A 24,439-nucleotide genomic window follows, 5' to 3' on the forward strand; every position below is an offset into this window, starting at 1 on the left:
TCTATCTGCGATGTGGTTAGAAATTTAAATGTAATACACACAGAAAACATACAAGTACCATTATTTTTCAACATAGTTTCCCCTTGTTTTTTAATATACTTGGCTCAACATAGTCTTCCCTTGCTTTTTAATACACTTGGCTCAACATAGTCTCCCCTTGCTTTTTAATACACTTGGCTCAACATAGTCTCCCCTTGCTTTTTAATACACTTGGCTCAACATAGTCTCCCCTTGTTTTTTAATACACTTGGCTCAACATAGTCTCCCCTTGCTTTTTAATACACTTGGCTCAACATAGTCTCCCCTTGCTTTTTAATACACTTGGCTCAACATAGTCTCCCCTTGCTTTTCAATACACTTGGCTCAACATAGTCTCCCCTTGCTTTTTAATACACTTGGCTCAACATAGTCTCCCCTTGCTTTTCAATACACTTGGCTCAACATAGTCTCCCCTTGCTTTTTAATACACTTGGCTCAACATAGTCTCCCCTTGTTTTTTAATACACTTGGCTCAACATAGTCTCCCCTTGCTTTTTAATACACTTGGCTCAACATAGTCTCCCCTTGCTTTTCAATACACTTGGCTCAACATAGTCTCCCCTTGCTTTTTAATACACTTGGCTCAACATAGTCTCCCCTTGCTTTTCAATACACTTGGCTCAACATAGTCTCCCCTTGCTTTTCAATACACTTGGCTCAACATAGTCTCCCCTTGCTTTTCAATACACTTGGCTCAACATAGTCTCCCCTTGCTTTTTAATACACTTGGCTCAACATAGTCTCCCCTTGCTTTTTAATACACTTGGCTCAACATAGTCTCCCCTTGCTTTTCAATACACTTGGCTCAACATAGTCTCCCCTTGCTTTTTAATACACTTGGCTCAACATAGTCTCCCCTTGCTTTTCAATACACTTGGCTCAACATAGTCTCCCCTTGCTTTTCAATACACTTGGCTCAACATAGTCTCCCCTTGCTTTTTAATACACTTGGCTCAACATAGTCTCCCCTTGCTTTTCAATACACTTGGCTCAACATAGTCTCCCCTTGCTTTTCAATACACTTGGCTCAACATAGTCTCCCCTTGTTTTTCAATACACTTGTCCCTCATTCCGCAAGCTTCCTGAAGTCCTCATAAAATGTTTTTTTGGTTGCTCTGCGAGCCAGGAATGCACAGTTTTTTTACCCTGCTTCATCGAAGTGAAATCTACGGACCCTTTTGAGTGAACGAAACAATTGGAAGTCTGATGGGACAAGGTCTGGACTCTACAGTGGATGAGCCAGTACTTAAAATTGTTATGAATTTTGACCCCTGGTTCACCATCCAACAACAACAATAACAAAAAATAGAAATAAACACAAAGTAAAAGTGTTGATAATGACCCACTGGTCCGTAGAGGTCAAATTCTCCCAAAGTTCACTACAAATAGACAGAAAACGTTGAGAAAAGAGACGAGCCCAAGAAGCCAGCGAGATCAACATGTGGAGCTTGAGATCTAGACTTGCTGGAGGAGGACCAGGCCATGACTCAAGAAGTTCTGACTTACACAATGTTATAATGATTGACGAGTTGATGACACAATGTTATAATGATTGAAGAGTTGATGACACAATGTTATAATGATTGACTAGTTGATGACACAATGTTATAATGATTGAAGGGTTGATGACACAATGTTATAATGATTGACTAGTTGATGACACAATGTTGTAATGATTGAAGAGTTGATGACACAATGTTATAATGATTGACTAGTTGATGACACAATGTTATAATGATTGACTAGTTGATGACACAATGTTATAATGATTGACTAGTTGATGACACAATGTTATAATGATTGACGAGTTGATGACACAATGTTATAATGATTGACGAGTTGATGACACAATGTTATAATGATTGACGAGTTGATGACACAATGTTATAATGATTGACGAGTTGATGACACAATGTTGTAATGATTGACGAGTTGATGGAAGACTTCCTGGCAGTGGGGCCAAAGAGGAGCCTCTCATTCCTTAAAATCCTTCCTTTTGGTTGAGTTATATTAAGGCTCAGACTCTATCCTTTTTTTTTCTGCTGTACCCTAAAGGGAAGACGTGTTATACTAGTCGTGAATACATAAGAAGTACACTTCAAATTGTATAGAATCATGTATTGTTTCAACATGTTTACGTTTGATTGATGCAGCTAGTTTAAAATATTTGTAATAGTTTCAAGAGTCAAGTCTGCTCAATACTATCAGTTTGATTTCATTGTACATTTTAACTAGTGACAGGTCACTGAACAGTTTTGCTGTCTTTGTAAAAAAAAAACAACAAACAAACAACAACTGAGAAAAGCTTCCATGATTTTCATTCTTCGCCATGTAAGACCATGATCTGACTGATCCGTCTCCTCGCACGCAAGGTCCTCATTACTCAGTCGTTAAATAACAGGTTTTAGGTCGATCAAATGTATCAGTAATTTCAACCTTGAGTATCAACCAACTTTAAAGGGAGAACGAATTCTATTAAAAAAAAATGTAGGATAAGTCCAAGAGTTGGATGACATCTAGACGTGCTGACTTTTGTTACATTTGCTACATTTGGACTCAAACAATGTGAACGCGAGAAGTTACTGACATGACAAAAATTCATAGTTTCGGTTGAATATTTCATCTTTTAGAAGAATTATAACCATTCCGATACATTAATGACGTATTCCAAAACGTGCTTGTACAATCCTCTGTTTGTTTAAACTTGAAAATTTTCTTTCACTTCTAATATAGAGGCTTCACAAAGGAATTTTACACGGAATCAATTTCAATGAACCGAGATTCCATCAGCTGAAAATTTCGAATTGAAAAAAAAAAGTTTTTTGTTTTGTTTTACGATATCTTCAGAATTTTGAAACTTTGAAGCTTGAAATGGTAAAGAATAAACATTTGAACGCCAGAAGCCCAGTCAGTCGTTTCAATAGGCCAATGAAGTGCATATAGTCAAGCGATTCTGATTCAGCAAAAATCAATTTAGACCAAATTTGAGGCGTACTAGAAATATTTTGGTCAAAACCAGAATACGACTTGGTGAGAAAAAGTGTAGGAATAGATTGTTATGTGAGACCTATCCTAAGCATTTCTTTCTGATGTAATAGTTTTGTTGAAAAGTACAATGTCTTTGCGAGATTTTAATCAATCAATCGATAAAGCAATATCTATCTATCTATCTATCTATCTATCTATCTATCTATCTATCTATCTATCTATCTATCTATCTATCTATCTGTCTGTCTGTCTGTCTGTCTGTCTGTCTGTCTGTCTGTCTATCTATCTATCTGTCTGTCTATCTGTCTGTCTGTCTGTCTGTCTGTCTGTCTGTCTGTCTGTCTGTCTATCTATCTATCTATCTATAATTAATCTATCTATTTACAATCAATCACCCATCAATAATCGATCCAATGATTTATCAACATACAATCTTTCAATCTATCATCGATCAATCAACCAATCATTCTATCTACAATCAATCAATCAATCTATAATCAATCAACCAACAAATAACCAATCAGTCAATCAACTGATAGATACAATCAATCTATCAATCCATCCATCTATCGGTCGGATGTCTGCTACAGTAGATACAAAAGATTCAGGTCTGAGCCACCCATTTCTGAATGTTTCATAGTGATTCATCACAAATATCTCAGTAACAGGGGATGGAAGGAACCAGGCTCGGGAGGCGCCTTTTTCGAACCCGCCCCCACCCCCAACACCTTTTCACAAGCACACTAAACACTGTCGCATTACCAGTGATTTAAAAAGTCAAAACAGGAAGAAATGTAGCTCAATGTCAATACTTAAACATGTATTTGTAGTGGACATACTCTTATTACTATTGTTTTTTGTTTTTTTTTGTTGTAATTACTCGAATCGACTGGTCAATCCCTGGTTAATCTCTCATTCTATCCACCTCTCTTGAAGCCCAGAGCGACGCCTTTGTGCATATGAATGTTTCATGTGTTTAATTTGGATGGTGACGCTCAGAAACTCTCTCTCTCTCTCTCTCTCTCTCTCACTCTGTCTGTCTCTCCTTCTCTCTCTTCTACACATCATTCTATCTCTATAAGCAAATACGTAAATCTAGCGACACAATTTCATTCATAAATGATTGAGTCACGCGCTAACCTCCTCTCTCACCACGAAAAAAAAAACCCAGAAAAAAAACAACAACGTACAAATGTGTTCTGGCACAGGCCAGTAAAAAAACCCAGGTCACATGTTGTTGGCTATAGTGTAAGGAGCTATCTGGATTGGATTCCATTTTGTTTTAAAATCACAAAGTGTTCTCATCGATTTCAAAAACAAACAAAAATTACAGAAAATTTAAAAGAACAAAAACTTGAGCATTCGGGCGTCGATTCGTGGCGTACACGGGGCGTCAGATTCATGCTGGACACAGGGCGTCAGATCAATTCTGGACATGAGGCGTCATAGTCATGCTGGACACGGGGCGTCATATACATGCTGGACACAGGCGTCAGATTCATGCTGGACATAGGGCGTCAGATTCATGCTAGACACAGGGCGTCAGATTCATGCTAGTATATACAGGACATTAGATTTATTCTGGACACAGGGCGTAAGATTCTTGCTGAACACAGGGCCTCAGATTCTTGCTGGACACGGGGCGTCATATTCATGCTATATACAGGATATTAGATTCATGCTGGACACAGCGCGTAATATTCGTGCTTGACACAGGGTGTCATTTTCATGCTAGTCATTAGGTCATTAGATTCATGCTGGACACAGGGCCTCAACTTCTTGCTGGACACAGGGCCTCAACTTCTTGCTGGACACAGGGCCTCAGATTCATGCTGGACACAGATTCATGCTGGACACATGGCCTCAGGTTCATGCTATATGCAGAGTATCAGATTCATGTTGGAAACAGGACGTCAGACTCATATACACAGGATCCAATCTTGCATTGTCTCTACCGTCACCCATTTTGTTACTAGAGGTCAGAACCAATATTTTCCGCTTAATAACCTCCTTCTGGTACATGATAAATAGGTCGACCTGTAGTGTTCTTGTTTTCTTCTCCCATTCTATTCTCGTGTTCTGACACGATCTGGTCCAGTCACTTTAGTCTCAAACACTATCGAAAGGTTTCATCACAAACAAATTTGGCTAACCATTCAAAGAATGTATGTCTACAGATCACTGCACCCCACTTTCCTTTATCTCTTTTCACTGCCGTTTTCTCTCTTTCTCTCTCTCTCTCTTTGTCTCTCTTTCTTTCTTTCTCTCCCTTTTTATCTTTCTCTCTTACTCTCTCACTCTTTCTCTCTTTGTTCTCCTCTCTCTTTTCTCTCTCTCTCCCCTTAACAAGAGAAATATATTACATCCTATACGTGTCCATGTGTTAATGTGTTGATCTAGTTGTGCTTGTTATTATGAGACTTCAACTCTGCCAAGTCGTTCGATTTCTTGACTGATTCAGGCAAAATGTTTCATGCTCTATCCGCACTAGAGAAAATGGAGTACTTTAACGAATTTATTTGGTTGTGTTTTTTTTTTTATTTCTAAGGCAGTGTTTCCCAAACTTTTTCGTTAACGGAACACATCTCACATTCTGTGTGTTTAACGAAAACACTGTGTTTATTTTTTAGATAAATTAATTCACGTGGTGGTCTGCGAGCAATTATTTAAGTAGTTCTTGTGGACTAACGTGGACCACCTATTCAGGCCTCACAGAACACCAGTGTTCCACGGAACACAGTTTGGGAAACACTGTTTGAAGTTATGGCTCAGTGTTTCATTGTATTCTTGCTAATTTTTTTTTTTTTTTTTTTTATAGTTTAAAATGTCTCTAAAGGTAGTGATTTTACTAAATGTGTTAAAATGTAAATCTGTTAGAGATCTCTTGGATCTTTTGTGCGTCTTCTCCATTTATGAAGGTTCAACATAGTTGATATAAGCTTTGTAATGTGGACTCAACGCTTACTTGGGAAAAAGAACTAGGTCACGATCGATCTACAGAGGACAAAAATAAACAACAACATATCATAGCGAGACCAATAAAGGCAAAGAAACTCAGAGCTAATACAACTCTGGATGAATCAGACACCCCCCGAATGTAATCGGCTTTTGAGAACGAAGATTGGTTTCCATAACCATCCTAGTGTATCTAGAAATATATTTTTTTCAAGGAGGAGATAATCCAACACCAAGACATTTGTCTTTCTTAAACATCTAAACAACACAGCCTTCCTTACAGTACAGTTAGTCACACATCTTATAGATATATAAATAATTGAAATCAAATGTCCACATAGACAAGACACAAGGTTTCGATTAGTTTCTTTTTTTTTTCTTTTTTTTTTCTTTTTTTTTTCTCCACGAAAAGAAAATAGACACGAGAGATAACTCCATCAAAAAAATAGAGCGAAAAAAAAAAAGAATAAGATTCCCCCAGTTTCTTGCCCTTGTTTAACTTGATGATATGTCCCAATCTGGACAGTGCCATCTAAATAAAAACCTTTCTCACCAGTGTCCGTCAGTGGAAATATTTTAAATGTGCCAGCAGAAATAAATATTGTTAAATGTAGTTTCAGAGTTGGCCGTATGTACGAACAAATATTATTAGTAAATAAAGACCACATATGATTTACGCCTACAACAGTTTAGTTGTCTACCAGCATTTTGGTGCTACATGTCAACGACCAGTAACAGCGCCCGGCTCAGAGAGTATGCGAACCAGAATTAAGATTTATACTTTTTTTTAATTGATGCACATCAGAGAAGGCGATAGGGAGTGACCAATCAAGAGAGACAGAGTGAGTGAGAGCTGGGAATGGCAGAGTTGCGGAAGGGAGCGACACAGATAATGGGTAGATGGAGATTGACAAAAAGACACTAGTGCAAATGCTGCGAAAATAAACACACATGTTTTGATTATGGTGAACTTAAATCTACAGAGAAAATGTTAACCAAATCTTACCCGAGTCTGCAGAGCTTATTTATTTCCTTGTCTGTGACGTTCACTTTGTCAACAGAATCCTTCCTCTGTACAGTTTGGTCTAGAAGTAAAACAAAATATACAAAATACTTTAATAAAAAAAAAAAAAAGCTTATATAAGAGATATAAGAGCAAGAACTGCACATTCGTAACCAAAGATCTCAATACTGTAAGATTTATTTTCTTTTCTCTTTCAAACACATGTATTAATTACTACTAATTGATTAATTAATGTTTTTGATTTTTTAAAATTGATTCACTTGTTGTTAGGGACAATGAATAATTGTGCAAAGTTTTAAATGGTAGAAATAACGCCTATAAAATTTGTTCCAGAAAGACAGACGGAGTGAGTGGATAATATAAACTTGAAAATAAAAACCTTTATGTTACAATGTTTTCTGTGGTATATGGTCCCTTGGCGTATATATGTAATTTAAAAAAATATTATAATAAATTTTTTTATTTGAAATTCTGCTTTAAAGGCTTCTGAATATATTGAGATTTTTTCATTGTAAGATTATATAGTATTTCCTTCCTTAAAAGACCTGCATTATATATATATATATATATATATATGTATATATATATATATATATATATATATATATATATATATAGTAAATAAATAAAAAAAATATTATTGGTCTCCAATACATCAACTATATTCGTAGAAATGTGACTTGAATTCATTTACCCCCCAACTTCACACCATGAGCGATGAAATAAGAGGTAAGATAAAAAGGAACCGTTTTATTCGTCTCGCCCCGCCTCCACACACTATCCCATGATTCTCTCCATCCCCCGTCTTATATTCACCACTTTCAATCTTCACCAACCACTTCCAATGAATCGCCCAGACTGACCACTTGACAATGACAGGTAGGTGACTAGGAAGCGATACATTACACACATTTATTGACCTCTCACTTTTTTTCTCTTTAAAGGAAAAATATTCATGGTCGTCATGTATGGCTTAAGGGGACGGTAATATGAAATGTTTACTGTAGTCTACAGTATTTTTACAAATCAGCGTTAGTTTGGGCATGTTAATACATCATTGATAAAAGGTAAAATATGACACACACACACACACAAAGCGGGACTGATCATAAGCCTTGAAATGTAGAAATAACTGACATGTAACAAATAAGTGTCTAAATTTTCTCTGCCCAACTTGGTCACCAACATCAATACAGATAGTGCTCAGTGGCAGCAATCGGACAACACATTAACTCTTGAAGTACTGAGCTGTTTTAGAATGAGTGCATACAAAAATGGAATTACAATTGTGATGTTCAGAGGCTAAACTACCACACGCGTTTTAAGGGTTAAAACAGCGTTTCTCAAACTGTGCTAGTGGCGTGACGTAATCTCAAGGAAATTGACGTCATCTCAAGGAAATTGACGTCCTGACAAGACAACAAAAAAAGGTGTAGACGAAGCCTGTCCGCTTATTTTTCTGGAGTCTAAAAATTATTTTATTTTTCTTGGAATTATCAATCCATGTTGAATATACAAGGAAAAGGACATTAATGTAAAATATAATTAGAATATTGTAAATAAGAGATGGCATTTCTTCTTCTAATAAGGCCTTTTATAAATAAAACATCTATAAAATATCGACTCAAAAATCTTCCAAATTTCCAAACGTCTTCTCTAACGTGATTCCTCGCGATATTCTTGTGACAGAATGGTCGAGATTCTTTCACTGTTATCGTTACCTTAAAGACTTTGAAGTCAGATAATCAGAAATTCATCCCCAAACCCAAAATGAGACAGTCCTAGACCGTACTATACCAAGAGAGGTGGTGGTGACTGGGCAAACTATGGACCTAGACCGTACTATACCAAGAGAGGTGGTGGTGACTTGTCAAGCTATGGACCTAGACCGTACTATACCAAGAGAGGTGGTGGTGACTGGGCAAACTATGGACCTAGACTGTACTATACCAAGAGAGCTGGTGGTGACTAGGCAAGCTATGGACCTAGACCGTACTATACCAAGAGAGGTGGTGGTGACTGGGCAAACTATGGACCTAGACCGTACTATACCAAGAGAGCTGGTGGTGATTAGGCAAGCTATGGACCTAGACCGTACTATACCAAGAGAGGTGGTGGTGACTGGGCAAGCTATGGACCTAGACCGTACTATACCAAGAGAGCTGGTGGTGACTAGGCCAGCTATGGACCTAGACCGTACTATACCAAGAGAGGTGGTGGTGACTGGGCAAACTATGGACCTAGACCGTACTATACCAAGAGAGGTGGTGGTGACGAGGCCAGCTATGGAAGTAGGGTCGGATTTAAGTAAGCGGAGGCCCCAGAAGAAGGATTTTTGTTGAAGCCCTTACAGTTTTTCGAAAGTTTTATGAAAGATCTACTTATGAAAGAAAATACCTAGAAATACCTAGAATCATGCTGTAGTTTGAAATAAAGAAATAGAGATCTTGTAGATATAATTTCACTTTCCTTTCAAAAAATATCTAATATGCATATTTTACTTTAACATGTGTATATTTTTTCGTTTGTAGAGGGCAAATCCATTGCTAAACGCACTGTCGTAATTTCGAAGCTGTATTTACTTGTTCCCAGCAAGCTACAAACGTACACTTCTTAATCACATTTTTGCCAGCCGTGAAAATGTGGAAAAGAAAGAAAAAAAAAGTTTGAAGTTTCTGACCCTTCGAAATTCCTATGTACTTTTTTTTATCTCCTTTGTGGAGGCTCCTTTCTTATGGAATGCTTCGGGGCTGTATCCCCCGCCTGCTCACCCTCAAATCCGGCCCTGTATAGACGGCGATGGCAACCATATCTGCTAGGAAAAACTAGCCAAAGGGAAATAACTGGCTCCTATAGCTTTGAAGCAGACGGCACCTACACGGGTGATGAATGTTCCTCCAGAATTAGGCTCGACAATTACAAGAGGAAGTATTCAATAAGACGAGCCATAGCCGTTCTACGTCTGAGCACCAAGGCTTACAAAAACAGTATATATTAGTATAACTAGCTACTTCTCGTCTGAGCGTTTAAGCGCTTGGCTTCCGAACCGAAGGACCCGGGTTCGAATCCTGGTAAAGACTGCAATTTTTAATTTCGGGATCTTTGGGCGCCACCCAGCTCTACCTGACATTAATTGGGGAAAAGTAACGGCTCTCGTTGTGCTGGCCACACGACACCCTAGTTGACCGGGGGTCACAGAATCATGACCTTTACATCATTTGCCCTATAGATCGCAAGGTCTGAAAGGGAAACTTTTTAAAAATATATATAACTAGTTACTCCTGGGATTAGTTGTAACTTGACAGAGATTCTTAAAATACATCAAACTCTGGAGAAAATAAAAAGGACATCGAATTTGTGAACTGTGGAACCGTGATTGTTGAATTCAAAGAACAAGTGTCCTTAGTGAGTTTTAGTGTTTCTTCCTAATCTTTCTCCACTTTTTGTTCAGCGACAAGCTATTGTTTCTCAAGACATTGTTGAACTGTGGGACGCTCACAAAACTTTTCAATCTCCCGAAGGAAGGGTCTTGTTAAATTGATAGTTTCTTTTCTTCTTCTCATTTTTTTTTTAAAAACTCGTAATTTTTTTTTTCTATGCCAGAGGAGTGAACCATTTTTGTTGTTGTTGTTGTCCTCCTCACTCCCCCACCCTAGCTACGCCACTGATTTCATGTGCATTTTAGAAAACACAAACACTTTAAAATGTGCAACAAATTGTATTATTTTATTTATTACTAACTAATATCTTTATTTCTGAAAATACACTCCACCTTAATTGTGTTAAGTGTTTTATGTGTATTCAAAAAGAACACAGCAAGCAATGGACAAATGCTATAAATATACCAGAGGTCATGATCAATTGAGCAACTCATCAAAAATAGCATAAGAAAATGTGTTTAAAATAAAAAAAAAATTCAATTTAATTTTGGCATCGCATCTGCAGCCCCAGCCCCCTTAATAAACATTCCGAAATAGGCCCAGGTTCTGACTACCTAAACATCTACATCACTCTCGACTTGCATACACTTGATTAAGTCGGAAATCCAGAAAGGGCTGTACAGAAGTCACTCTCTTCCTTTTCCAATGTTGGGATCCAATGATATATATATAGAATTATAGATCTACTTTTTAACTGTTATGTATTTAAAAAAAAAAGTAACAAAGATCAATAACTCGTGCTCCCTAGACGTTACTTGAGTTATAGGCCTTGAAGTGCGCAGAATAATAAATGTTAATGTGATTGCTTCCAATCTAGAACAAGTCTAGAGAACAAAATTTGAATCTAGCAGTTAAGTCAATTAGTTTAATAACCTCAATCCAGTTGGTAGGGGTCAGCTCCCCCTTTCCAGTCCGCTTAAAGTGTGACAATGTCCAGCATACATTCAAGAAATTCTATCTTCCTACCTACTTATCTATCTATCTATCTATCTATCTTATCTATCTATCTATCTATCTATCTATCTATCTATCTATCTATCTATCTATCTATCTATCTATCTATCTATCTATCTATCTGTCTGTCTGTCTGTCTGTCTGTCTGTCTCTATATTTATATACATAAACGACTTCGACGATTTCTTAGAAATGTGACTGTTGTTGTATATCTAGACAAATGTTTCACCGTTACAATTTTTTCAAAGTATATAAATAAAATGTATTTAACTGTGGCTGGAGGACTAGGATATCTTCATCTTGAACACATCACGTCCTCTGGTATTGCTGGATGTAGGCCCTATTTATTAAGGTGTTAAATTAATGTACAAGAACATTTCGCCAACGTTTTCTAAGTCTACAGGCCTAATAGATTTATTATTCATGCATTCACTTTTTTAGGGAAGAGGAAGGGGGGAGGGTAAGTGGGAATGGGGCGGGGTAAAAAAAATGTTCCATTTTTTAAATGTAGCATTCATTCGTTTTCAAGATCAAAGTAATTGCTCTATAAGTTGTATAAAGAAGGAGTTGTCTTTTAATTTTCTTGTTTCCTATACTGTCTAGCAAGTAAAACTCAATTGTTACAGAGTACAAATGCAGCTTTGATTAAACAAGATGATTAGTCTACATAAAAATGTCCACACCAAAACTCAATGCTCAAAAATAATCATATCTGTTGATCAGACGGTCACTGTTAATATTTAATTGGTGTTCTCGATTGTTTTTGCCTGGCAGTGGTCACAATGCAATCATCTGGCAGACGACGGTGCTTATCAGACCGAAACAAAATATAAATCGTTGAAAGTTAGTGTCGTCTGCTTGGAAACAACTTTCATATTTAATTATGACAACACAGGAACTGACGTAAGCAAACAGGCTTTGGTTCCATTGGAAAATGGGGGGGGGGGGTGAGAACGTCTGCAAAACAGTTGCCTCTATTTGTGTTTGGGTGGAATTTCCGATTAACTTTCAAAAACTTTAAATGATAAGCTTTGAGCAGAAGGCCAGCCTTTACAAACACAGAATTTAAATGTTAGCAGAAGTCAAGGCGGTTTAGTGTAGATCATATGTCGGGATGACTCGATACTGATAATTATTTGTTCTCACACAAGTGTTACACAAATCTGTAAAGATTTCAACACAGAAATATAGTGGCACAAAAACACAGAAATACACATCTTAAATTGAATTCTTTGGTTAAATAAATGATTGTTATGGACTGTGTGTGTGTATCTGAAAAAATAAACATGAGTAAAGGTGGGCGGATAGGTTTGGTTGTGTGCGCTGAATAGATTCTGATGAAACCACGGGGTGGCCTGTCTTTATTCCACTGAATAAATACTGATGTGAAAGTTATATTTTGTTTTAAATTGCTCAAGGTCATTTTTAACATGTTTCTCTACATGGAAGTTGAAAGATGTGTACAGTAGTAAATACAATTTGTACTAAGTTTAAGTTTAAAAGGAAGCGTGTTTAAATTTATTTCAAGAGTACAATACGCCTACACTGGTTGAGCTGTACTAGCTGGTTGAAGCTACAAACAAACGACCGAGTATTGCCTCTAATGTATCTTTGAATTACAATACCCTATCAATAGTTTCAATAAAATTAGATTTATCAAGTGACACTAAACATTCATATAATGGAAAAACACAATTCATTTCGTTTTTTTTCCTTTAGCTAAGTTTGCAGATTGTAATGAAACAACAGATACTGATATACCAATACCATGGCTTTATTCGACAAAATTAGACTACAGAAAACACTGGATGAAACCAGCACGTCTCATATAACACTGATGCAGTCTATACACACACACACACACTGGACATGAAACACACGCACTGGGCATGACCTTCTGACACGCTGGACGCACGCAGAAAATCAACTCAATTACACTACACAGATCATACCCATAGCAACCAAATTTCCAAATTGTCTTGAAAAAGTCCTCCGAGCTATTTTTAGACATTCCGAAAACGAGTGGCTGATTTCTGGAAAAGTTAATGTAGCCTAAACAAAAAGACGCTTGCCAAATTGATTTCTGAAGTTAGAAAACAACAACATTATTAAATAGTCCCGTTACCAAGTTTCTGGAACTTGCTGCTAGTTTTGTTCATTTTTTAACCATATCTATTCAATTGTATCATTAGGCAGTCCGACAACCTTATATATGAAAGCCAAATCAAAGGCTGACTGACTGTACATTTAAAACAAATGTAACTTGCAGCATAAAAATAATATTCAAAACTCTCCAAATCTTTTTACAAAATTCAATTCTTCCAAAAACCTGTGGGGACTGTTTCGCACCAAAGGTTTTCTTGTCTAATCCAATTCTTTAAGAATCCAATAATTATTTATTTTTCTATTCTTGTTAATTGTGTTTTATGACGACGTAAACAAGGTCAAAATCAAGACTGAAATACTTCATTAGGAGAAAGAGATGCTTGATGCTTTTGAAAATATTTATTTGCACTGTTAGTCTTGCGTAGGTGTGTGCGCGTGCTGGTGGGGGTGATAAGACTGTGCATTGGGTTGTAGCTCTTGTAGGGGTATAACTTATATTTTATCGTACTATATACAACATTGGCTTCAATGTAAGATATATACAGCTTTCTAGTTTAACGTAGAGAGACTTTTAAAAATATGAATATTTTTTGTTTTGTTTTATATAGCGCATCTTTTATGCTTATAGCATGATCAGTGCGCTATGGTCCAATGTTTTTGTGGACCAGTGGGGGAGGGAGGGGGGTTCTGTGATAAGTAAAAACCACTCTGCTCAAGACGGGATTCGAACTCGACCCCCCTTGTTAGGTTGCCAAGCCTTAGCCCAGCGGTTTTATCCTCCTAGCCAAACTTGCTGCTTTATTTTTTTTGGGGCCTCAATGTGTGTCCCGAGGCTTTCGTGGCGACTTTCCCACAGTCTCTTTTAGATGCCATCTACTCCCAGCTACTTTTCTCTTTGCCTGTGAGGGCAAAATGGCGCCTGAGTTGATCTTTATAGCGATTACGGGGAGCAACTCTGTTACACCTTCCTTCTTTCAAGTAACAAAATGTCGAATGATTTAGACAATATATTTCAAGTCACATCAAAACTATGAACATTAGAACACACAATAATCAGTCCCCACTCCCTTTCACCCCTTTACATCCCTTCCTCTTCATCAATCTTTCTTTTAAAAAAATTACATCTGACACTCGATGCACCCACACACCCAGGACCGGATTCAAACTTGATAAGGCCCTAAGCTGTTTGACATATGGAGCCCCTCGTAATCCACATAACATAATTTATTCATTTGCTTTTTCTTCAAAACAATTTTCTGGTGGCCGCATCTGATAAGTTGGGGCCTGAAGCTATAGCTTATGTTGCATAGCCCTCGACATTAAAATCAGAGACTGATGCACTCCCTGGTCACGGCCACATTCTTATATGCTTGCGAATCTTGTGCGCAGACTGCAGAGCTAGAGAGGGGGAGGATCCTAACAACGGAACTGAGATGCTACAGAAAGATCCTGGATATTATGTACAAAGACCACACCACAATTGTAGAGATTAAAAGCAGGATTAATACAGCAATTGGACCCCCACAATGACCTGCAAATTACCATTAAAAAAAACCAGCATTCTTAAACTCTATAGCCATATCACAAGGTCTTCATGGCTCGCAAAGATCTTCCTTCAGGGAACAGTACCAGGGAAAAAAAGAAGAAGAGGCTGACAGAGAAAGCGATGGGAAGACATCAAAAAATGGACAAGCCTGTCAGTGACTGAAATTGTGTCCATGGCAAAAGATAGAAACGAATGGAGAAAGACGGTCGACAAAGAGAAAAGTTTAGGTCTTTGGTGAAGGTATGTTAAGTTAATACTATCCGAGAGGCTCAGACACGGAAGTGACGTATGTTTCATTGGAGAAGTCAAAGCAAAGGTATTTTATCATTAAATTTAGATCTAGAACTGACGAGCTAATGAAATGTGTATGTTCTGTATATGTATGTTGAGTGTATGTCTGTTGTGTGCGTGTTCCGTGTAAAGAGAAATTTCTCTTGGGTGTTTTCAAACAACTGAATCAGAGTGTGGAGGTTTGTTTGCTTTGAAAGAGTAAATAACTGTGTTTAACGTCATACTGAATCAGTCCCGTAGTCTCCCCTGCACTCACAATAACGAGTAAACACACTCGCACGCACGCACAAACACACGCACACACACACGCACGCACACAAAATGACTCAGAACTCGGAACAACTACTAAAATTATGTCTTCTGTCGTTAACAAATTGTTTCTCTCATTAAATACAGATTCCAGGGCCTCCAAATAGAGTTTTTAGAATCTCAGCCAATCAAAAAAACAAACTTTTTCGTAAATCGATAAATCACTTGCTTATTTTCGGCTCTATCAATTATTATTTTTTTTTATTTGCTAAAGATATCCGGGCCGGATCACATAATTAGCACATGATTGATTCATGGCGATGGTGCCACTGGACTCTATTGCTTTTATGCTAATGAGATGAATGGTTAAGTTTGTTGTTTAGATAAAAATAAATTTGCAAATGCTTTTTTAAAGCACCAAACAAATACTCCTTAAAATAAACACAGACTAAAATGAGCCTAATATTATGATAAATAAATTGACTTCTTTTTGGGTATCTTTTGTTTGAATATTTACGCTCGTTATTGTTGTATTCTTGTTTATAAGATTAGAAAAATTCCTACTACAGAAAATGAAATAATATACATATCAGATATTGACTGCGATTGTTTGATTATTGTCACCAGGTGTAGGGTTACTTTCTCACAGGGCCTACATTCTCAGTGATTCGTGTACATGCGCGATAAAAACCCCCACCTTGACTTGATGAGTTTGAGTTTCAGGCAAACTGTTATAGAAGCGGGCCGAAAACTTACGGGAAACATTTTGGCAGGCCTTTATAAAAAACAAAACAAAACAGAAATTGTACGTTAAATCTAAAGCTATCCTAATTAAGCTAATGGTGTGTATGAATTCATGCAGCGAGTGTTTCGATAATAGTTTGTCACTATTGGGATCTGATTGGGAGGTTGTTTTTCTTAAGAGGAAACTGAATTCTTCGTCGTGTAATTCTGACACACGTTTCTTGCCTGCTCATAAATAAAAATAAATAAGTAAATAAATAAATATATGGCTCCTTCTGCCTCGGAAGACAATGGATACGCCCAGATGAGTCACTGGTTTTGATTTCAATCTAATGTGGCTAATTAAGCCAATTCGGGAGAGGCAGATTTTGCCACAGTTCGTACATGTGTATGCATCATAAGTATATGAAGATTCAATTGTTGCGCAAATCTTTTTGAAAATTGGTTTTCATTCGATCAATTCAAGCTGCATGTCGGGTTTACCTTCCTTACATAGTACACTTCAAGACATTCTGAAAGTAGCCAACTCCTTTTCAATAAGACAGAAGTGTTAAAAACTTTCTTTTAAATTCCACATGAGGTTATCAAGCTATACTAAATAATACCTACTCTTGTATTGCTTTACCACAGTCTGTGAGTTTCAACTCATGAAATAAGACAGGGCGGTCTGTAGCTCTCCGATTTTTAAATAGAAGCTGTCGTTTGCAACCGTTTTCGTAATTGATTTTTTTTTTTGGTATCCAATTATTTAATTTTGTTTGCGTGACATAGTAATAATAAAAATGCTTGTCAGCGGTGACATACATATTTTGCTACATCTAGCACAGGCATAACCATTGTCCGCCGGTATTCGATTTAGATTTTCTTTTCGGCGTCTACGTCTGTCCTCGGCAACTAAATTTCTTTTGGTCTCAAAATGTGTATCCCGCAGCCATTGTAAGTGACCTCCAGTGACATAGAAGATCAGTGAAAATGCACAATGTGACGGTCATGCAGAATTTTCAAATATTTTACCATTTCGCAGATCAAATTGTTCTCGTGAAGAAAAAATCTTTTGTTTCATTAGTTCCCTAAACTCGATCGATATCGCGTCCTGCATTAAGTCACTAAGTTACTTTCGTGCACAAAGTCATCTTACTTTCATGCATTAAGTCATCTTACTTTCATGCATTAAGTCATCTTTCTTTCGTGCATAAAGTCATCTTACTTTTGTGCATTAAGTCATCTTACTTTCGTGCATTAAGTCATCTTACTTTCGTGCACAAAGTCATCTTACTTTCATGCATTAAGTCATCTTACTTTCGTGCATTAAGTCATCTTACTTTCGTGCATTAAGTCATCTTACTTTCGTGCATTAAGTCATCTTACTTTCGTGCACCAAGGCACAGCGGAGTATTCAGATTGCATAGAATTAAGGAATTCTTGTAATAGTCTATAGGCAGTTTTACAATGGATGTCTTGATGTTTGATGCAGAGCAGGAAAATAACTCTACTCAAGGTGGTTTCAATTGAAAATCCCCAGCGATTCCCGATTTTCCCTATCATATTTGGAGCGCTTTTTCGTAATATTGCCTATTCAAAATTCCAAGACCTTCCACAAATTTGAGAAAAATATCTATTATTGTTCCCTTCAACGCATGTTTCTATTTTGGTAGTTAACAATTTAAATTTTAAATAATACCAGTTGCGCAGTATCATTCACACTGATACGTCCGTTGTAATTGGGCAATACTTTCAGATACTAATCTTTGAGATGAACAGTGATGAAAAATTAATATGTATTGATTCAACTCAAGATGTTTTAGTTTTTCGAGATGAAATTAGTTTTTTTTCTTCTTTTTTCTTAAAAAGGCATACACCTTGGCATACACCTTGGCATACACCTTGGCATACACCATGGCAATATTGAATCATGCACTGCGTAACAAATTCCGCTATTCGACAGTATTTATTACTATTAGCAATACACAATATAATGTAAAGCAGCTTTCGGAGCATCATCAAGTTTTTAAAAAAAGATTTTGATGGCCTAATAATTCTTCTGTTTAGTCTCTATCACCAGGTTAGGTATATGTAGAGTGAATTTTATTTTAGTCAGTCAGGAGTGACGCATCGGATTATGACAAATTTAATTACATAATTGATCCAAGCTAATTGATATATTTATACAGTTGTAAGTGTTTTTAAAACGTATTTTTTAAAAGTTTATTTATTTTAGAATGTTTTCAAATCTTCCTCCATCACTACCTCTACTTTTGCTTCAGGTTCCATAATAAGCCTTCTCCAATTAACATGACTACATAACCCTCTTTTCGTAAACTGACTCATAAAACTGAAATACTAAACAAGGTGAAGGTCGCTGTGTTTAAAAATTATCATGAAACTCACCGACAAAGCCCATTTTTAAAGACCTTACGTCTAACAATTATTCCCCCTTGATTTTTCTGACTAAATGCAGGGGAAACAAACACACGTTCGCATTAAGATCACAACGAAACAAAATTAAAGTGAGTGGCAATTTTTATATTTTTTAATTTGAAAAATAACCAATTACATAAATCCAAGAAGAATGGTTATGTTTAAATCATATTGATTTCACATAAAATAATTTTTTTTCTAAAGCCATAGTAGAATTTTCAATGAACTGAAGGGATTCGACGAACCAATGAACCGAGATGGTGTGCTCGCGTCTCATTATGTAGTTGTTGCACGAGTCTGATCCATTGTGTCATAACGATAGGTTTCTGCCCTACATCTATCAACACTAATCGATTCTAGAGCACATAAATACATGACGTCATAGGTACATTTGTATCCCTTCGTTACCACAACTAAATGGCGCCATTCTAGTTGTATTGTTTCTGCGTCTGCGTCAACGAGGTCCAAGGCTAGCTCAGAAAGCAGTGCCTACTAGCGAGACAAATCGTCATGGAAGGCTTGACCACTGACCTGCAACGTCACAACCTGTTGGCAGTTTTGCTCGTTGCCACGTCACAGGTAGGTACGACGTGGGAACGAGCAATTGGTTTTAACTGCCCACAGGTTGTGGCGTTGCAGGTCAGTATTGATAAATTCTATAACAAATGGCCTTGATACTATGCTTTGTTACACTTGCCTACAAAATAAAAGTAATAATAAACAAACAAAAAACAACGAAAACAAGGCTAAAAAAAACAAAAACAATATAAAATTCGATAAATAATTCGAAGCAGCCTATATGTAAAAAAAAATGGCGTTGCTTTTTATCTTAAAAAAATCCTTATCTAGTATATATATATATATATAAGCGTGTCTTCAATATTCTATTATCTAAAATCTAGATCAGGACATAGAAATCTAATTAAAGGAAAGACAATTCAAGAATTTCTTGATATCCCAAATGTATGTTTTTTTTTTTGAAAGCTAAATGTTTTCTATATGGTAACCGAGAAAAAAGAAACTAAAATGTCCTCGGAGAATGACACATATGGGTGGGGGAGGAAAAAAAGAGGTCGAAAAGTAAAGAGAAGAAGAGGAGGACATAGAGAGGAGGAAGGACAGAGAGAGAGGTGGTTTAGGAGTGACAGACGATAAGAATTACCCAATCGATCCCGTTCATAATATTTTGTTCTGGAAAGGAAATAAATTGTATTAGTTTATTGATTGTAAGAGTGAGTTAATTTCATTTTCACAAATCTTTGTGGGTTTTTTATTAGAGAGTTCTTAATGAAAAAAAAAATGCGATAAAAAACAAGGTTACAAAGACAGTTTGTGTGGGAACACAAACTCAAAATCGGCCCCCGAAGTGGTCCACCCAGGCAGGTAAAAAGGCAGGTATCAATATTTTCGGAAAGAACAAAGAACATCAGAATTAAATTCGGTCAAATGCAAATGACAGAGAAGAATGGAGAAAGAAGGTTGAAAGATCTTGTGTGGCGCCCCAGCGGTTCAGCAAACCAAAGGATAGGTGAAAGTGAATGTGGAGTTAAATGTGAACCTGGCCTAACTGATGTCTTATAATGAATATCTAATTGATCTAATTGCTTTGTAACTGGTCAATCTCTAATTCCTCAAAAAAAAATTCCTTTAGTTAAGTGTTTTATAATTGGAATCTACAATTGCAGTTCACGCTATAATATGAAAAATTACTTATTAATTGTTGTTTTAAATTATGTCCAACTTATATGCATACTAAATAGATTATTTCTCTTTAAATAAAGTAAACATTTTTTTCGTGTATGTGTAGTAGTTAGTATGACAGACTTCCTCCCCCGCAAAGAACAATCTACAATTTTCCAACAGGACACACACCACTATTAAATTACCATCTGAACAAAATAAACTCCACTCAACTCCCCCTTTGCAGACACTGCTCACAACTCTTTGAAACCGTAAACCAATATCCTCTTTGAATGCCCCTCCCTAATCCACCTTAAACAGACGGCAGTGCTGAACAACTGAAGAAAACAGTACACTTTTTTCCTTGGCGCAGTCTGCAAAAGAGCTCACAGCTCAGCAGCAATAAAGCTGGCTAGAAGAAGAAGAAGTATAACAGAACTTACTTAATTTAGCAATACAAATGTAAAAAAAATAATTTTATTCACAAAAATAAACAACCGTTAGTATAAATGTGTTAAAAATTTGGCGAGTAGTCCTCACCCCTACCAAAGAGCCTCCAGTGTTTGTTACTATTAATAGTGAATAATTGTAAAAGTGGTGTATTTTTATGATAAAACTTTTTGCATAAATGATTATAAAAAAATTAGATTTTTCGCTTTCAGAAAAGAAAAAGTAGTCGTTGCATCAGAACTTTGAATGGACTAAAATATTATGATGTCGGATTTTCACTATCTTTTCTAGTTTACGAGATCTAAACGGGACGGACGGACATACGGACAGACATTTCACACTAAACTAATTGCGTCTTTGCTAAAAAAAAAGACCAAAGCAATGAAGATTAAATTGTGTTCCAGAAATTAAAGATGGCTACTTTCAAAGTACTTCTAGGCAGTGGCTGTTACTAGAGGGTGCGAAGGAGCGGTCTAGAGTTCAAGTAAAAATGAAGTAATCAAAACTTTGAATTGTTAAAGAATTGGGTTTAAATACCGGAGTCTTTTGTTTTAAAGATCAAACCAAAGCTCTCACTTCCTCAGAGACCAGAATGATGTCACACGTTACATTTCTTGGAAATGATTCTCTGTCAAACTCCATCAATTCTTCCTCCTGTTGGGTAGATCTAGATCTCATGAAGGTTTAATTCTAAACAGCGATATGATCCTACGCTTTCCAGCGTCTCTTCCCGACGACAAGGACAGAACGGGGTATCTTCCGATGAATGCTTTCGTTGGCTGTTTAGATAAAAACAATTTTTTTTAGGAAACCTCAGAATTTGCGCTATTCAATTTTAGCTTTGTCATCGTAGAATCCTTAGGCCTTAGGCCTCTTTTCTTCGCCTCTTTTTTGGGCTTCATATGCTTTTTTTTTTTTTAAAGCACAACATTCATTTTTGAACTAGTAAACGCAAACTAAAATTTAGTCTATAATAGCAATAACTATTTGGACTTCTTTTTGGGTATTTGTTGTTTGAATATTTACGCTAGTTATTACTGTGTTCTTGTTTATGATCTGTGTCTTTAGTTGTAAAATTGCGTTGGAGTATGGATGGCATTACACACTGATTGGTCAGATTCTCATTGCAAACAACTCAACACAGGCTGCTTTCAATGGAATAAAAAAATACCTTGCAAATAGTTTTCACTGAACTTGCGATTTGGTCCAGCAGTCCTCATTTTGTTTTCATTTACACCCCCACACACTCTCACACACTTACACTTTTTACCTTTACCTATCCCTTAGTCTGTTGGACCGTGGGGCACCATGCAAGATTCGTCGACAGTCTTTCTCCATTCCTCTCTGTCTTTTACCTTAGTCAGAACCTCTTTCAATGACAGGCCCGTCCATTCTATTATGTTGTCCTCCCATCGCTTTCACTACACACACACACACACTATTAAAACCACACACACACACACACTTACACCCACTCACCAACACATACACACTCACGCCCAGACATACACTTGCACTTCAAACACTTACTCATACTTACACCCACACATTCGGTTACCCCCACACACTTACACCTCCCACATTAACACCCACACATACATTTACTTCCACGCGCAACACTTTATCCCACTCACACAGCTACACAAACTCACACAAAAACATACCCGACACTTAAAAGCCACCAGCCCGACAGAACACCCACCCCCTTTCTGTCAATCAAAATACCTTTTAACAAACTAAACTCTGTCCCAATGTACCAGGTAGCACGCTCGTGATATCAAGTACATTGGTTCAAGTAGACTCAGAGATATTAAAATCATTTCATTCTTGAAGTTTGACATTCTCTTTTCTTGACATAAAAATGTTATGTCTATCTCCCTTTCACCTCGAGCTGAACACGAGACACGTTACACAAAATGAATGCTGTAGCCCAGCGGTTCTCAAACAATGGGACGAACTTCTCTGGAACCGATTTTCCTAGGCTTCATTATTCATTGTGGGAAGACGTTTGGAGAAGCGGAAGATGTCACGAAGGGCGAATATGACCCGCGGATCATAGTTTGAGCATCGCTGATTTATCCAACTGACTTATAGTCTGATAAAACTATAACATGAAATATCAATCTGCTAAAGAAAAAAGGTCACACACAAAGTGCACAGAACGTTTCCGAATGTTGACATTGAATTCAATCAAACTAAACTAAAACGTTTACGTTACTGTCAAGGTCAGTATTCAGTCCGTCAAGGTTAACAAACCAATGGAGGGCACTGTTGTGGTTTTCACAATGAACTATGTCAAGGTCAGTAAATTGAACTTCAATGCTGCCAACTAATTCAATGAAATGAGCTTCAAAAGGAAGAGAGAACACAATTTGATTCTGCAGTGCTAAGAGACAACATAGTTTCTCAACATTCTTTCTATACACCGGATACACCAAAGAAGGTAGCTATTTATAGTTTCTCCACAATGCAGGAAAATCTCTAGTTTTGAGAAACAAAAAAAAATTACACTCTAGGGTTGTAGTATAGTTTAGACATTAGCGTTTATATATAAATCTTTTGCCTTTTTGTTGTAGTCTATAAATACGTCTACTTTGTGACATCCGCCCTTACGGACAGTCACCAGAGAATGCTGACCATGTCCTCCAAAACTGCTCTCTTTACCAAGAAGCCCGTACAAGACACTGGCCCCAAAGCATCCCAAAAGAAAGAAAACTATACGGAGAGCTCCCTGATTTGGAAACCACTGCGCAGTTCATCTCATATATTGGTCTAGTCATATGAACGCTTCTACATAACAATGAGAATAAGGAAGAAGAAGAATGTGTAGCTCAATTAACCTCATTACATATTTAAAATGGGACCTAATACATAATGTAAAACATGTCAAATGAGATCAATACATCTAAAATGGGCTGCCTCTCACCTATGTATCACATTCAAAATGGGATCGATTATTACTTATATCCCAAATGGTATCTATTAACTACGTAATACACTCAAAATGGGTAGGCCTATATATTTACGATGTAATACACTTAAAATGGGATATATTTACTAGGAAAAACATTCAAAACGGAATCTAATAACTATGAATCACATTCAAAATAGGATCTATTTACTACGCATCACATTCAAAATAGGATCTATTTACTACGCATCACATTCAAAATAGGATCTATTTACTACGCATCACATTCAAAATAGGATCTATTTACTACGTAACACATTCAAAAATGAGATTTATTTCTGTGAGAATTACTGTGAAGACCATTGGCATTAATTAAAATGTCCCGATTCAAGGAAATGCATACATAAATAATTCACTGGTGAACTTTGTTCTTCAGGTTGTGTACACTTTGGTGTTTGTTTTGTCAGAATATCAAACATTGAAAGTAGTTCCCCCGCATCAACACGAAGCTATATACAATCATTGCACTGGATCTTAATTAGGTTTAGTTTTTTTCTTTTTTTTTGCCCGTAGTTTTAATTTTCTAAAGAGTTTCTCTAGTTTCTGCATTCAAATGGGTTTGTTCTCTATTTTTTTGTTGAAAT

General features: G+C 36.8%; 1 long non-coding RNA gene across 1 annotated transcript in view; it reads right to left on the bottom strand.

The window, feature by feature from the left end:
- Positions 1-24,439, bottom strand: part of LOC106056077 (uncharacterized) — a 193,685-nt gene that overhangs the window by 32,743 nt on the left and 136,503 nt on the right. Inside the window, exon 3 of the long non-coding RNA XR_008774453.1 lies at positions 6,989-7,067. This is a non-coding gene — a long non-coding RNA (uncharacterized LOC106056077). The remainder of the gene's footprint in view (positions 1-6,988; positions 7,068-24,439) is intronic.

This window comes from Biomphalaria glabrata, chromosome 13 (genome assembly GCF_947242115.1).
Source record: "Biomphalaria glabrata chromosome 13, xgBioGlab47.1, whole genome shotgun sequence".
In the NCBI taxonomy this organism is placed as follows: Eukaryota; Metazoa; Mollusca; class Gastropoda; family Planorbidae; genus Biomphalaria; species Biomphalaria glabrata.